Here is a 13,963-nt window from a genome sequence, read left to right on the forward strand (position 1 = left end):
ACATCTCTACATTTTTAATTCTGGACTGCACTCCACTCACATTTTCTTTTAAAATTAGCCGTTTCCTCGGCATATCTACATTCGTTAATTTTTCCAGACACATTTAACAAGCGCTTATGCGTTGAACAGGTGAAGTCAACGAACTACCATATTTCTTTTGCTGCAATATGTGCACAGCGATATTAAAAGAATATTACCGAGCTTTCTGGAGTAAAGATTAAGGAACAGCATTTACATTAAGGAAGAATGTAGTTCAAATGCCAGTTCGGGTATCCATTTTCAGGTTTTCTGTGATTTACCAAAATGAATACTGGGATGGTTACTCAGAGTATCATAGCCAATTATATGAGCCATTGTTGTGTAATTCGAGCTTTTGTTTCGTGTCTACTGATCTCTTTGTCGGCGGGACCTTGAATGCTTTTATGTCTTCGATTTCTAGCTTCCTCCGTTGTGTTCGCAAGACACCGGTGGCAAACGGTCGAAATCTGACGCAGAAACCGATTTCGAACGCTATAATTTTGGAAGCAAGATAAAATGATCCGTCTTCATTCAGTTCGTAATCAAAAGACTGTGTCTAAGTCCCTGCTTCAATTCCCAACTTTTTGAAGTTCAAATAAAAAATAAATATATGTCGTGTGACTAGGGCCTCCCGTCGGGTAGACCGTTCGCCGGGTGCAAGCCTTTCGATTTGATGCCACTTCGGCGACTTGCGCGTCGATGGGGATGAAATGATGATGAGTAGTACAACACAACACGCAGTCCCTGAGCTGAGAAAATCTCCGACGCAACCGGGAATCGAACCCGGCCCCTTAGGGTTGATACTCTGTCGCGCTGACAACTCAGCTACCGGGGGCGAACTAAGTTTAAATGCACTTTTGAGATGAAGATGCATTGAGTTGAATGCAAAGGTTATATGCTGGGCATCACATTTGTGCCTCCTCCAGAGGAAAAGAGTACGTGTCAAAATTGGTATTTTTTCATTCTTCTTCTTGTTGTGTTAAGGCCTCGTAGGAACCACATTCCAAAATCAATTCTTAATACTTTGTTATTTCCTTTTCTTCCAGTACTCCTTAATTTTTTCGCATTGGTTCTTTCTCCTGTCTTCCGGTCACTTTGTGCCAGTTTCCTTTTCCTTCCTGTCCTGGAGTGCTTCGAGTTTTAAGACTTCACCATGGTCATGATCATCATCATCATCATCATCATCATCATCTTCTTCTTCTTCTGTTCCAGACTCTATCGTCCATCCACCTCTTATGAGGTCTATCTAGTTCTCTCTTTCCAGTCAGTCGATAATTCATTGTCTTTCTTGGCGATCTATCTTCAACCCCCTTATCAACATGATCCTTCCATTTCCTTGTATTCTCTTCTAACTTGTCCTTAACTGAAAAGATCTGATCATATTGCTTAATTCCTTACTTTATCTATTTTATTACAGCTCGCTGCACATTTCATGAACTCCATATCTGCTGGACATATATGTGATTTGTTTTTTTGTTAGTGTCCATTATTCGGAATCATATACAAGAGAATGTACAGCTGTAGATTTATACAATTTCCTTTGCGTTTCCTTTCTTGTTTACTTCCTAAGGTTCTCCCAATTGCTCCACAGATAGCTTATTAACAGATAGCTCTATTAACCTTCTTCTCACTGCCTTTGTCGTAGTAAAGCCTGACACCATATCCTATACAACTGAAGTGGGATACTTGTTCTAAAACTTTCTCAGTATTATTATTTTCAGGGGATTTCCAGTTGAGGCGAGTATATTTTAACCAAAAGGTTCTTGTCAGACCAGGTAGATTGCAACTACTTGTTACGTATTTGTGGGACAATGTTGTCCATACATGTAGGAGTATCAAATATTCCAGTGTTTAATGTTGGGACTGTACAGCATTAGCCTACGACTCTTGTCCAACAAAAGAAACACTACAAAAGTCTAACTGACAGAATGTGTTTCAAATTCTGTTCTGTAGCTCAGCAGCCCAATCAGGCTCACGATTATCATATTCTGTCAACCGTCCTTGATCAACTCCCATTTATGAGGTCTTCCTTCTTTTAGCACCACAATTTTGCTTTCTGTCGTGTTCTGATCAAGGAAACTGAGGTCTGGAAAGGATCCATGTCAAGAATTTCGTTAATATGAATAATTTTTTCTCATCAGATATGCATTTTTAAGACAAGTCTGCTGTTTTCATCATATAATCCATTACAAATTTCATTTTCTAACTGTTTGTCTCAAAGAGAGTGTTTCAAAATCTTTACAGCAAACGCATAGTGGCGGTCGCCCACGTCATGGGAAACAACTATTGTTAGATGCTTACAGACAGAATATTTACCTGAGGCTTCCGGTAACGCTGTGTGTCTTTTTGTAATTGTTATGCCCCTGAGAGGTTAGGGAACATAGGCACTCTGCAGCGTCTGTATGCCTTGTGTGCTGCCTGTAATCCAGTGATCTGCTCCATATGAAAGGCAACAGGCTCGGAAGCATTAGAGTTGCTGATTCGCCTCTAAAATTTCTCTCTCCGCTTATAGACTATCATTCTTAAGATTTTCTTGTTGAAAATCACTCTGTCAACGTAGTGGGGTAGTAGCATGCAGCACACCTTGGCAGTATGTCATACTAATTCGATGAAACATCGTCGTTCCAGGGCCAGCGAATACTAAATGACGGCAAGCTTCAGTGGGAAATGACAACAGTTTGTTTCTAGTAAAAGGTGATATCCATGACGTCGTCTATCAACCCAAGACATTAGATGCAAAGATTGTGAAACATCTTGCACTCGTATATTTTCACTTTCGACAGTTATGTTAACAAATGGAGACCACGACGTGGGATCACAGATTTACTTCAAACTTTGTACACCCTTGGTAGGCCATTAAAGCAATATAGTGTACAAGTAGTAGGGTGCCCTACTCTGGTAATGGCGAGAAAATCGCAAGAGAAGTTTTACGTGTCTAATATGTCGCTTATGTACCACTACATAGAGTTCAGGGTGATGAAGTACTTAGCATTCGACCATCGTAAGACGAACGTGTATGAGGCGACAGTTCGACTTCCACTCAAACTAAATTTTAACCTATATTTCTTTCATCACTGGTCGTTTTATGTAATTTATATAGCATCTGAGGCCTAATATAATTAGAAAAACAGGTATATTTGCATGAAGTTTAGTGAATTTCACCTTATTTGACTATTTATTATTATTAATTAAATTTAGTTATTGGAACAAACATATTTATAACTATTGACAAGTAAATGAAGAAACACATAGTGTTTTCATGAAAATGTATGTCTGCCATGATTTGCAAAATCCCTATAAGGTATCAGTCTGGTAAAATACTGGAACTACTATACACATCGACGCTTCAAGCTCAGACACAGAAGCAGGCCCCATTTGGCAGTTAATTTGCGTAGCGGTGAGACGTACACCACCTTGATGAAGCACTGTCCATATGGGTCGACAGACCTGTGTATTTGCGTGAAGCTGAGGGCTGTGCCGAAGGTAGAGGACCTACTGCCGGAAGGCCTTAGCTGATGGATCAGAATAAGTGTCCCACAACGTCCCATCTCCCCTATCCACTCCTAGTCCTTACCCAATTCCCTTACCCAAACCAAGGTGTGATGCGATCTGTGCTGAGAGCTGCGTGGCACATGGGAAGATGTGTCGCAATTGGAGCCTCACAGATAAGGAGTGACCTCTCTGATTAAGTAACCTTACGAAGCGCAGGGACCCTGTCGATCCCCAAATCTCGTGGGACCCAGATGGACACGACTAAAGACAATAAATTAAAACTGAGAGGCAAACTGAGACCTCAGACACCCATCGGGGTCAGGACCGATGGAAGCCATTCCCACTACTGAAGCAGTGTCTAAACCTGAGCCAGAAGTGGGAACTGTAACCGAGAACTTGGACCAGATCAAGATTAAAGCCTTGTCTGGGGCCCAGAGGAGGAAACTCCTCAGGGAACAGAGACAAAGGGAACGGAAAGAATGGCTTCACAGAGACAAGTGGAGGGAATTAAAGGGGCTTGAGCCTAAGATCCCAAGAAAAAACTGCCTCAGGTTGATGTGGATATGCAGACCCTCACAATGTCGAAGACAGGCAGCAAGAGGATATGGGAGGAATCTAAGACTCCCTCCTCCCAGGATAAGTGAGCGCAGAAAAAACCAAATCAAGAAATAGGGAAACAGACCTATAGTGCCGCAATCTCGATTTTTTAAGATATCAGTTATCCAAGAAGGCTATCCACTGGTAGCCATCACCTCTCAGCTTGAGTAACTTGTACAGATTGCCCTCCTTGAAAAAATTGGGGAAGGGGAGGGGGGGACACTGGTCCAGAACCCAACTTCAGGAGGGTCTCTCTAGATCGTGGTGCCCTTATTTTCGTCTGTGATGGGGTGCACACGGTGGAATGGCTTAAGGATAAGATGCCCATGATATCCCATGGGAGGACGTGAAGCTGGTGGTCATAACAGCAGCGGAGCTCCTTAAGAATGCAAAGGTATCAATATGAGTATCAAAGTTCCTTAAGGATGTCTCTCCTAAGACTGTGTTCGAAAAAATAGAGGTCCAGAACCCAAACGTCTCGACAGAGGACTGGAGAGTAATCAACCAGAAGGTTGTACCAGAAGGACGAACCCTGATGGTGGAGGTCGGGAAGAAGTCCCTGAAAGCGATGCGAGAGAAAGACCTGAAATTGTTTTAAGGGTTCTTGCAGGTCACTGTCAGCCTTACCGAAGACCACAAAGGCAAGGATGGCAGCAAGACGGAGACTGGGGTGCTGTAGATTAATCTGCAGCACAGTAAAGGGGCCTCTGCTGCCCTTACCTGCTGCCTGGAGACGCAGGAAGTGGACGTGGCCCTGATACAAGAACCCTACTTATATAAAGGGGGTGTATCGGGCCTCGGTTGCACTGGAGGTACGCTGATTTATGCTAGAAATCTAAGAAACTCCAGATCGTGTATATATGAAAGAAATGGAATTTCTTTCATGCCAATGATGGATTTCTGCTCCAGGGACCAAGTGACCATCAGAATGCAGCAATGTGAGGAAGGTATCAAGAGGGAAATTTGTTTGGGACACAGCATACCTTCCTTACGAAGACCTCCCTTAGAGGTGAGGAGACTGACAAAAGCTTGCCATCGGCAAGGTGACCAACTGTTGGTTGGATGCAACGCTAATGCCCACAAACTAATGTGGGGCTGCAAAGACACCAACAGTAGAGGTGAGTACCTCCTGGAATTTCTCTTAGCTAACAACTTGGTGGTCCTGAATAGGGGCAATGAAACTACATTCAAGAGTAGCAGAAGGGAAGAAGTAATTGACATAACCTTCGGTTCCATGATGATGGGCAGCTATGTCAAACAATGGCATGTGGCGTTAGAGCCATCCTCATTGGACCACATGTACATTAAATTCAAGGTTGAAATGGGAATCAGAAAGACCATGACCTTTAGGAATCCTAGGAAAACAGACTGGGAGACACATAGGACCTTGACTTAAGATTATCGGAAATCAAAACCTCGATAAGGAATCCATTAGAGTTTGAGGAAGTAGCAGAGGCTGTTTGTTACCTGTGCCATAACAGCTTTGTATCAGGACAACTGCACAATCACAAAGAAGTGCACAAATAGGAGTATGCCTTCGTGGAATAATAACTTGGAAACGCAAAGAAAACAGGTATGAATACTGTTTAATCTTGCAAGATGTAAAGGATAATAGGTAAAATATCTTGAGGCCCTTGTCAACTATTGAAATTACACAAGCAAAGGAGGCATCCTGGAAGGCATTCTGTGAGGAAGTGGAGAACATGGCTGCTCAAGCCAGACTTCACAAAATCCTCACTAGAGTACCAACCAAACCAGGATGTACGTTGAGGAAGGAGGATGGGGAATATACAAAGACAGCACATGATATGCTGGAACTGCTCCTCAAAACTCACTTTGCTCAATATGCTCTGCCGGACAACACAGACCAGATGTAATCCCAGAGAGACAATGACTCTCACGCTCTCGAAGAGAGGACTGGGAATCGGCCAATGAGTGTGCCTAGCAGCAAGAGTCATTCCCAATTCCTGGAGGGCAGTGAAGATTGTTTTTATTCCAAAGCCAAGGAGAATTGATCATACCAAGGCCAAGGATATGAGACCAATCAGTCTGTCCTCCTTTGTTCTCAAAACATTGGAAAAACTGGTTAATGTATTCGTTGGGGAGAGAAGGCTAATTAAGGCCCCTCTACATTCAAACCAACACGCACATTAACCACATAAAACATGTGAGGCAGCTATCCATCAACTCACTGGGAGGGTGAAGAAAGCATTTCACTTCCAAGAAATAGCCCTCTGCATCTTCCTGGTCGTCTAGGGGGCCTTCAGTAACAAGACCTTCGATTCCATAGTAAGGGCAGCATAGGTACATGACCTGGGGACCACTATATGTAGGTGGACCAGGGCCATATTTAGTGGAAGGGAGGTAGAGGCTACCATGATAAATGGAAATATGGTAATTAACACCACTAGAGATTGTCCCCTTTATTGTCGAATCTAGTGGTGAACGAACCAATTGAGGAACTAAATTCCAGAGCAATGCTTTTACAAAGGATAGGCAGATGACCTTGTCATAGTAATACCTGGCAAATTACTGACACAGTTAGAAATATGGCACAAGGTGCATTGGACATTGTGCTAGACTGGTGTATTAAACAGGATTTAAGGCTTAATCCTAAGAAGACTGTTGTGGTGCCATTCACGAAGAGGCATAGCCAACACTCAAGTTGGAATCTCTTCTATGAAACTCTACCTGTGAAGGTGATAGTGAAATATCTAGGGGTAGCCTTAGATGAGAAACTAACATGGACCCCTGCTCCAAGGCGAAAGTTACTCTAGTGAGTACCAGAAAGGCTTAAGCCCCAGAAGTATGCACTGGATATACACCCTCTTGGTTTGACGTAGGATTTCCTAAAAGGCCATAGTGTGGTGGAAAAAGGTAGAACAGTGGGTTGCAGCTAAGGAGCTTGCTAAGGTGCAACGACTGGCCTGCTTAGCCATAACAGGCGGAATTAGCAGCACATCAGCTGCTGGGATGGAAACCATGATGGACATGCCTCCACTATACCTTTGGGTCAAGATGGAGGCAGCAGCTGACTTAAAAATGGTAAAAACTGTATCTCATTGGTATATCCAGAATCACACACTTACATAGTGAGTGTAGTAAATATCGGAATAGCTGGGGAAATGCCAGACGACTATATAATAACTCCCAACTGCTTCAACAAGCTTTACAATATACTAATTGGAAGCAGGGAGCAGTGGAAAAAAAACAGTACGACATCGTATGGGGGACACTGTGTGGTTCACGGATGGGTCTAAAGCAGACCAAGGGTTGAGGCAGGGGTGTGCATGGTTCAGCCAAGACTGGAGGGCATCGTCTCTCTAGGAAAATTGGCCTTGGTATTCCAAGGTGACATTACTGCAACCAGGGCATGTGCGGAGGAGAATATGCGTAGGTGCTACAAGGACCGTAGCATCTACATCTATTCACACAGCCAGGCAGCCCTGAAATCACTGGCAGCTTCTGAAACGAGATCTAAGATTGTTGCAGAATGCCACAGGGCTACGGTGGAGATAGGGGGAAGCAATAGGGTAAATGTAGTGTTGCAGAATGCCACAGGGCTCTGGTGTAGAGAAGGGGAAGCAATAGGGTAAACCTAGTGTGGGTCGTGGCAATGAACAAGCCGACAGATTGGTCAGGATGGGGGTAACGACTCCATGTATTGGACCGGAACCTGTCCTGACACTCACCAAGGCTATGATAAAAACAGAACTACGGAACTGGCTTAGGAAACAGCACGTAGAATATTGGACCAACGTCCATAAACAAAAACATGGTAAGCCGTAAAATCTCCGCTGCAGAGTGAAAATCTCATTCTGGATGGTAAGCCATGTTTTCAAAGAATTTCTGTAATACTGAGATTGAACAGGGAAGAGATTAAACTCATGACTGGATTGATGACCGGCCATGAGAATTTCAAAAAACACCTACACACAATAGGTATAACGGAAGAAGACCCTAAATGTAGGACCTGTGATGAGGGTGATGAAACTCCATCACATCTAGTCTTCGAACGCATGGCATTGAAGAGCAAAAGGTACAGAATCTTCGGGACAACTAGACCAGAAGAAATTGTGTGTAACAAAAACCTGGTAAAGGGACTCCTTGCACTATTTAAGGCCATTGGTTGGCTTTACTAGAAGTACAGGGAGAGATATTGCACAATAAAATCGGTTTCGGTGCGGGCAGTGGCGGGTTAGACCAAAGCTGTTTTAGCCTCCCTGTCAAAATCAAATCAAATCAAAATCAAATCAGGAATGAGAAGTTGCTAACGTAGCAAGAACTTACACTTGTAGTACAAAAATGAAGGTGACTCCCTTTAGCGGGATTCAAACCGTTGCCTTGTCCGCGACACTCTGGCGAAACGCGAACGTCAAACACTTGACCACAATAAATTCTTACTGCCGACAGCTTCATACAGATACATCAGTCACATAATAGACGCGTAAAACTTGCCTTGCGATTTTCTAGGAATTGCCTGAGTATTGCACCTTACTACCTTCACACTGTGTTGTTTTAATGGTCTGTTAAAGGTGTACAAAGTCTGAAGTCAAAGTCAATCCGTGGTCCTAACGTCGTGGCATCCTCTTGTAAGATCAGTTTAATGGCAACTAACGCATTTCCCCTGTGCAGGTCCCTTTAAACTGTACTGCAGCCGTTCGTTTTTGTTGAACAATTGTTGCATTTGGCACTCCCCAACTCAAGAGAGCTGCTACGCCATCGTTCGTGTTTCCATTGGTAACCATTAAACGTCAGCAATAGATGGCCTCAAGCAACGGAGTGAACACCGGATGCGCCACTTATCGTGGCTTAAAGGCCGACTTGCGATATCATCTGTCGCCGGAGCTTCATGGTCTTGTTGAGAGTGTTTGCCCAGTCACCGCTGAAATAGTTACATCGGCAAACTCACTCTCTCGCTGTATAAACTGGAACATCCCTTGTCGAAAGTGAAAGCGTGCCTTAATGTTTGCCTACGGCCGGAAGGGATTACGTACTTATAATCAGTGGCGAACTCTTGGACACGGAAGCAAACAGCTTAGTTTAATTAATGAGAGAGCGGTCCGACCCTCTCTCCACTAACTGCGCACCGCTGACATCGGCCATAAAGTCGCTAAAAGATAAACACGACACCAGCGCGAGTGTGGACAAACGTCAACCCGCGTAACAGCAGTCGCAGCGGATAAACGCCGCAAGCGCTGATGTAGAGGGTCGCTACTGCACACTGCTCAGCACTTAAAATGGTCGTCAATGACGGCTGTGTTCACCTCTAAACAGACGTACTTCGGCATGCGTCGTGTAACACCACCCACGAAGTTATTTACCAAAGAAATTAAAATAATGACAAAGAGTAACCATTTCACTTTAGATTGGCGGTTCTCTGACCCCAATTAGTGGACCCACACTTGTCTGTTAAGCCCTGCAATATTTGTCTGTCGAAAACAATTACACAACAGTGACACAACTACATTGGTCTGATTTGGAAACACTTTTGACTGTTGGGCGACTAACTCAGAGGTACGAGTGTGGATCAAAAAGTAACACTGCTGTGTCACGAACAATTTAATAATGAATATATAACAATGGAATTAGTAGAGATCATAGAGCCTGAACTGTCTTCACAACAACACGTTCCACGCAGCCACCATGCAGCTGTACACATTTGCACCATCGTTGAATCCAGGCGTCAAAACCAGTTTGATAAAATTCAGGGTTTTGCTTCTTGACCCAGGGTTTTAAAAAGCCAAGTTTCGATGTTCATTGTGAACTCTAACGCGTCCGTCTCGTCGAATCACTTCTTCAGTTGGTATCGGTGACAGATGTCACACTCTGGCCGCTGTGTGGTTTATCTGCAGTGTCCGATTTTCCGCCACCTAACTTATTCACCCAGCGCCGTTCTTTGCTGATGTCCATTACAGCGTCCCCGTATACTTTCTTCATGGGTGAGATTAACACAACTTTAAAATAAAGGCACGAGAAACAAAGTATAATGAAAGGGTACGGAATACATGTAACTACAGATGTCACTGGTAACTGATTATCTGTATGAGCAATCAAGTAATCACGCCTCATTACAACGTTACGAAGCAAACCTTTTGCTGAACATGAAATGACATACTGTCGTGCAACTTTCTGTGTGTCTACACGCTATTACAAACAAGTACATATATTTCTATATCTCTATGGGGACAATTTCATAACTGTGCTGCAATGAAACGGAGAAATTTATGGCTAATTCATTTATAAAAGACCTTGAGACAAAGAGCGGCTCGTACAGGTTGTCATTGTCACACGTTACTAAAACGATACCATTTGACACATAAAGCAACAACAGTTATGGAATCTGAACATCGCTTGGACAAAAAATACGATGTATAAGTAAATCTCTTCTGTATTGCGATATTATAAGTAATGTACAGAAAAAATTCAAAACTCAATGGAATAATGCATCACCCGAGTTAATATCTACCGACAGTCTAACAGCATGCGAGAAAAAATATTTCCTAAATAAATATATTTTACGTGAGTCTACCGTCAAAATTAAGTCGGAAACTCTACGAATCTTTGTGTCGACTGCAGATAATGTGATACTGAAGGCGTTTGACTTATTGTAAGAAAGAGGTAAAAATTCTTCGAGGAAAACTGTATCAAAAGTAGCGCCGCAAGCAACGAATAACTTTAACTCTGCTTATGATGGCTGAGACAGAGATTACATTCCTCGTTCTGCTAGAAGTTCATTTAATTCGATAGTGTGAGACTGTATTCCTAACATATTATGTAAATAAATATGTATGAATAACAATAACGGTGATTTCGGAATGTATTAGTTTACGGATGATGCTACATCTCTCTTGTTTTCATAGTTTGGCTGTATATCTAGGGAGGTCACCCCACTTAATGTAAGCTATTAGCAGTTCTGTGACACAGGGAGACAATCAGTATCATAAGAAAAATTTGTAAATTAGGAAGTCATAAATCCGCAAGCTGACCGAACACTTTAACACTTTATTCCCATTGGTCCCATTATCCCCCTCCTTCTGATCATCTGTAATCAGGAGTACCTATAACGTAGCGTAAATACGTTCACTGATGAAACTTGGCAGTGATTTCATACAGTAAGCATTCTTTATCACAGAAGAACCAGTGGAAGGGAAGAATATGTACAATGTATTATGAGAAATAGTGGCCTTGAAAGTAGGTGGTGAAATTCCCGGTAATGGTGACTTCACACGGTCTTAGTCGATGGTCAAATTTTGTTGTAAAGTGTTTACTCGCATACGATCTCTCCTTTACCTGAATTAAACAGTGACCGCGTAGTAAAAGAGTATTTTGTTGTTGTTGGGACTTACCTTCTGGTGGATCCGTCTCCACGAATCTTCTCTCCTTTCACAATTCTGGAAGGGTCTCTTACAAAAACTGACAACACTATACAACAGAAAATTCTGTGAAGGTTACATCAGCTTGTCTTAAAAGTTTGCTAGAGATGAAACCTAGGTTACAGAAATGAACACTGAATGTTGTAAAACTAGCAATTTTCTACAATTAATCTCTCTCATAGTTTACTTTCACTATCATCTGAATTATGTTCCTGCTCTGATTCTAGATAAAACTAGTCTATAGCACTGAAAAAGTTGTTAGTGAGCTAAAAGACCGCGACAAATGTATGGTAGAACGAAGAGTACTGCACACCACAGAAAATCCAACTCTATTTGTACCTTAACAGCTACGACTATTCTATCACTCATTATGTACTTGTACTAATGTAAACGTTTATAGGGCTATAACTATAAGACATTGGTCTTTATGTTAATTACTCTACAGCAAACGCATCGTTATTAATTTGCTGACAGACTATGAGTTCTAATCGGGCACTGACCACTCTCCAAACAACACTAATACCTCCTGCTGGCGAAGAAGGATAAACACTTTGCTTTCGTTCTGTATTGTTAATGCTAGTTTCAAAACGTGGAAAGAGCTGTGCAGCTATTTTTACAAAAAGGAAACACGGACATATGTTGTTCTCCAGGCCCACAACTGTTAATATTACAATACCATGTAACGATTTACAGTGAGACAGACTCAAACACCACTTTTTTTTTCTTTTTATTCAGAGAGCTGTCAAAATATTTTGTGAAAGACAGTATTAATGAATGAGAAGAGGAAGTACTATAGACGACGGTCAGCCAAACAAGTTTCATAACCACTGTGGACAACTAACTGAAGACGTGTCACTGAAGCGAAGGCACTCGAAAGATGGAAGAAATTGTATTTGCAATTAATATTGACAGATTGTGGGACGATTTGTAACCTAATCCTACGTCACCCGTTAAAAATCTGTAGTCTTTGAGTATGACGCGAGTGACGATAATACAAATATTTTATTTATCACCCATTGTAAAAGGAGGCGTGTTCAGCAGAACCGAAAGGTAAGGTTTGCTCTTTGAGTGCTGAGATTTCTGAAGAACGAAAAAATGTTATACTCACAAATTAAGTGACACAAATGATTTCTAAATGGAGACGTGTGAAGTGCGTGACGATCATTCGGAACTGATGTGTTGTGTCCTACTGTACTGTGCTGGTAGAGCCAAGAAAACATTGTCATAGTAGAACAACTTCCAATTTCAGTAGCTGTAATTTGCACGAGTATTTTGGCAGAAGTAAGCCATCCTTTCAAGTAGCCCAGTATCAAAACATAAACAACATCGGAAAATTTAAGCGGAATAACGATATGCATCGTCTGATGAAGGGAATGATGGATTCAAAATATTATTGTATATCTGCACGTACGTAATATTTCTAAGAGGAATGTTATATATATCCTTCATATCCCCGAATCGTCAGGGTTAATGTTACCTTGTGCAAACGTTCCTTTCACGGCAACAAGAGTATATCACTCACTGATTTTCCCAAATCTGGAATGACAGCAGACGTATGGAAGATGTTTGCCGTTGAAAGTCTATTTCTGAAACGTGCGCAAATAGCTTACGTGGTAGAGCACTGCCTGTGAAAAACAATGTTTGTGTGTGAGTCCTAGTCTGTGATACGGCTTCAGCGTGGTGCGTACACTAAGTTCGAGATATTTCTGTAGCCTAATTTTCCACATTCGAAAATTCGTTAGTGCTCTCTTTCATCTGATAAAGACGTGTTTTCGTAGTGTAATTAGCTTCGTAGTGATCAAAAGTCGTCTAAGAGAAGAGAAAATCCGTCTTATCTCATTTCGCGAGAAATGTGTTAACAAGTTCGGTAATTACACTCTAAATGATACCGCTAGGGAACTTGACATTATTCATGTGAATGTCTCTAACATATTCACCTTTGAAATGATGTACATGAGTGACCGTAACGAGTCTTATTTAAGGACCAAGCATTCCAGAAGACAGCCACAGGGGTACAGTTTACCTACAAAATAATAGTGTGTAGTAATCGTATCAATCAACGCGCTTGAAGACAGATGTATAAGAATCTGAAACGAATAGTATAAAGATCAGTAAATGTGGCCCGTTACAGTTATTCTGCGTATTTCGGTTGATATTCATACCAGCCACGGTTAGACTTAAACTGAAAGATCGTACTTTAAGATATTTAACTCCAGTGAACAGAAGATACGAAACTAAATGTAAACACCTCTTACAACTGTTCCGACTGACCGACTGCTCCCTATAAGGCAGTACGAGGAGTGATCTATGATAACGGGACATGTGATTAGCGTGTCCCCAGGCACGTCAGCCATTAAGCCGTTACAGGCAGTGGATGACTCCTGATGGTACCTCTGCTTTTATATTCAAGCAACTCATCATTTGACCTCACGAGGCTGTACCCGATTCCAGATGTCCCTACCTCATAAAAAGCCGCGATG

The 13,963-nt window shown here is 42.1% G+C and overlaps 1 protein-coding gene across 1 annotated transcript in view; it reads right to left on the reverse strand.

Moving 5' to 3' along the window:
• Positions 1-13,963, reverse strand: part of LOC124619568 (RNA-binding protein Musashi homolog Rbp6) — a 1,335,315-nt gene that overhangs the window by 1,106,417 nt on the left and 214,935 nt on the right. The window lies entirely within an intron of this gene.

Source organism: Schistocerca americana, chromosome 1 (genome assembly GCF_021461395.2).
Source record: "Schistocerca americana isolate TAMUIC-IGC-003095 chromosome 1, iqSchAmer2.1, whole genome shotgun sequence".
NCBI classification, from domain to species: Eukaryota; Metazoa; Arthropoda; class Insecta; order Orthoptera; family Acrididae; genus Schistocerca; species Schistocerca americana.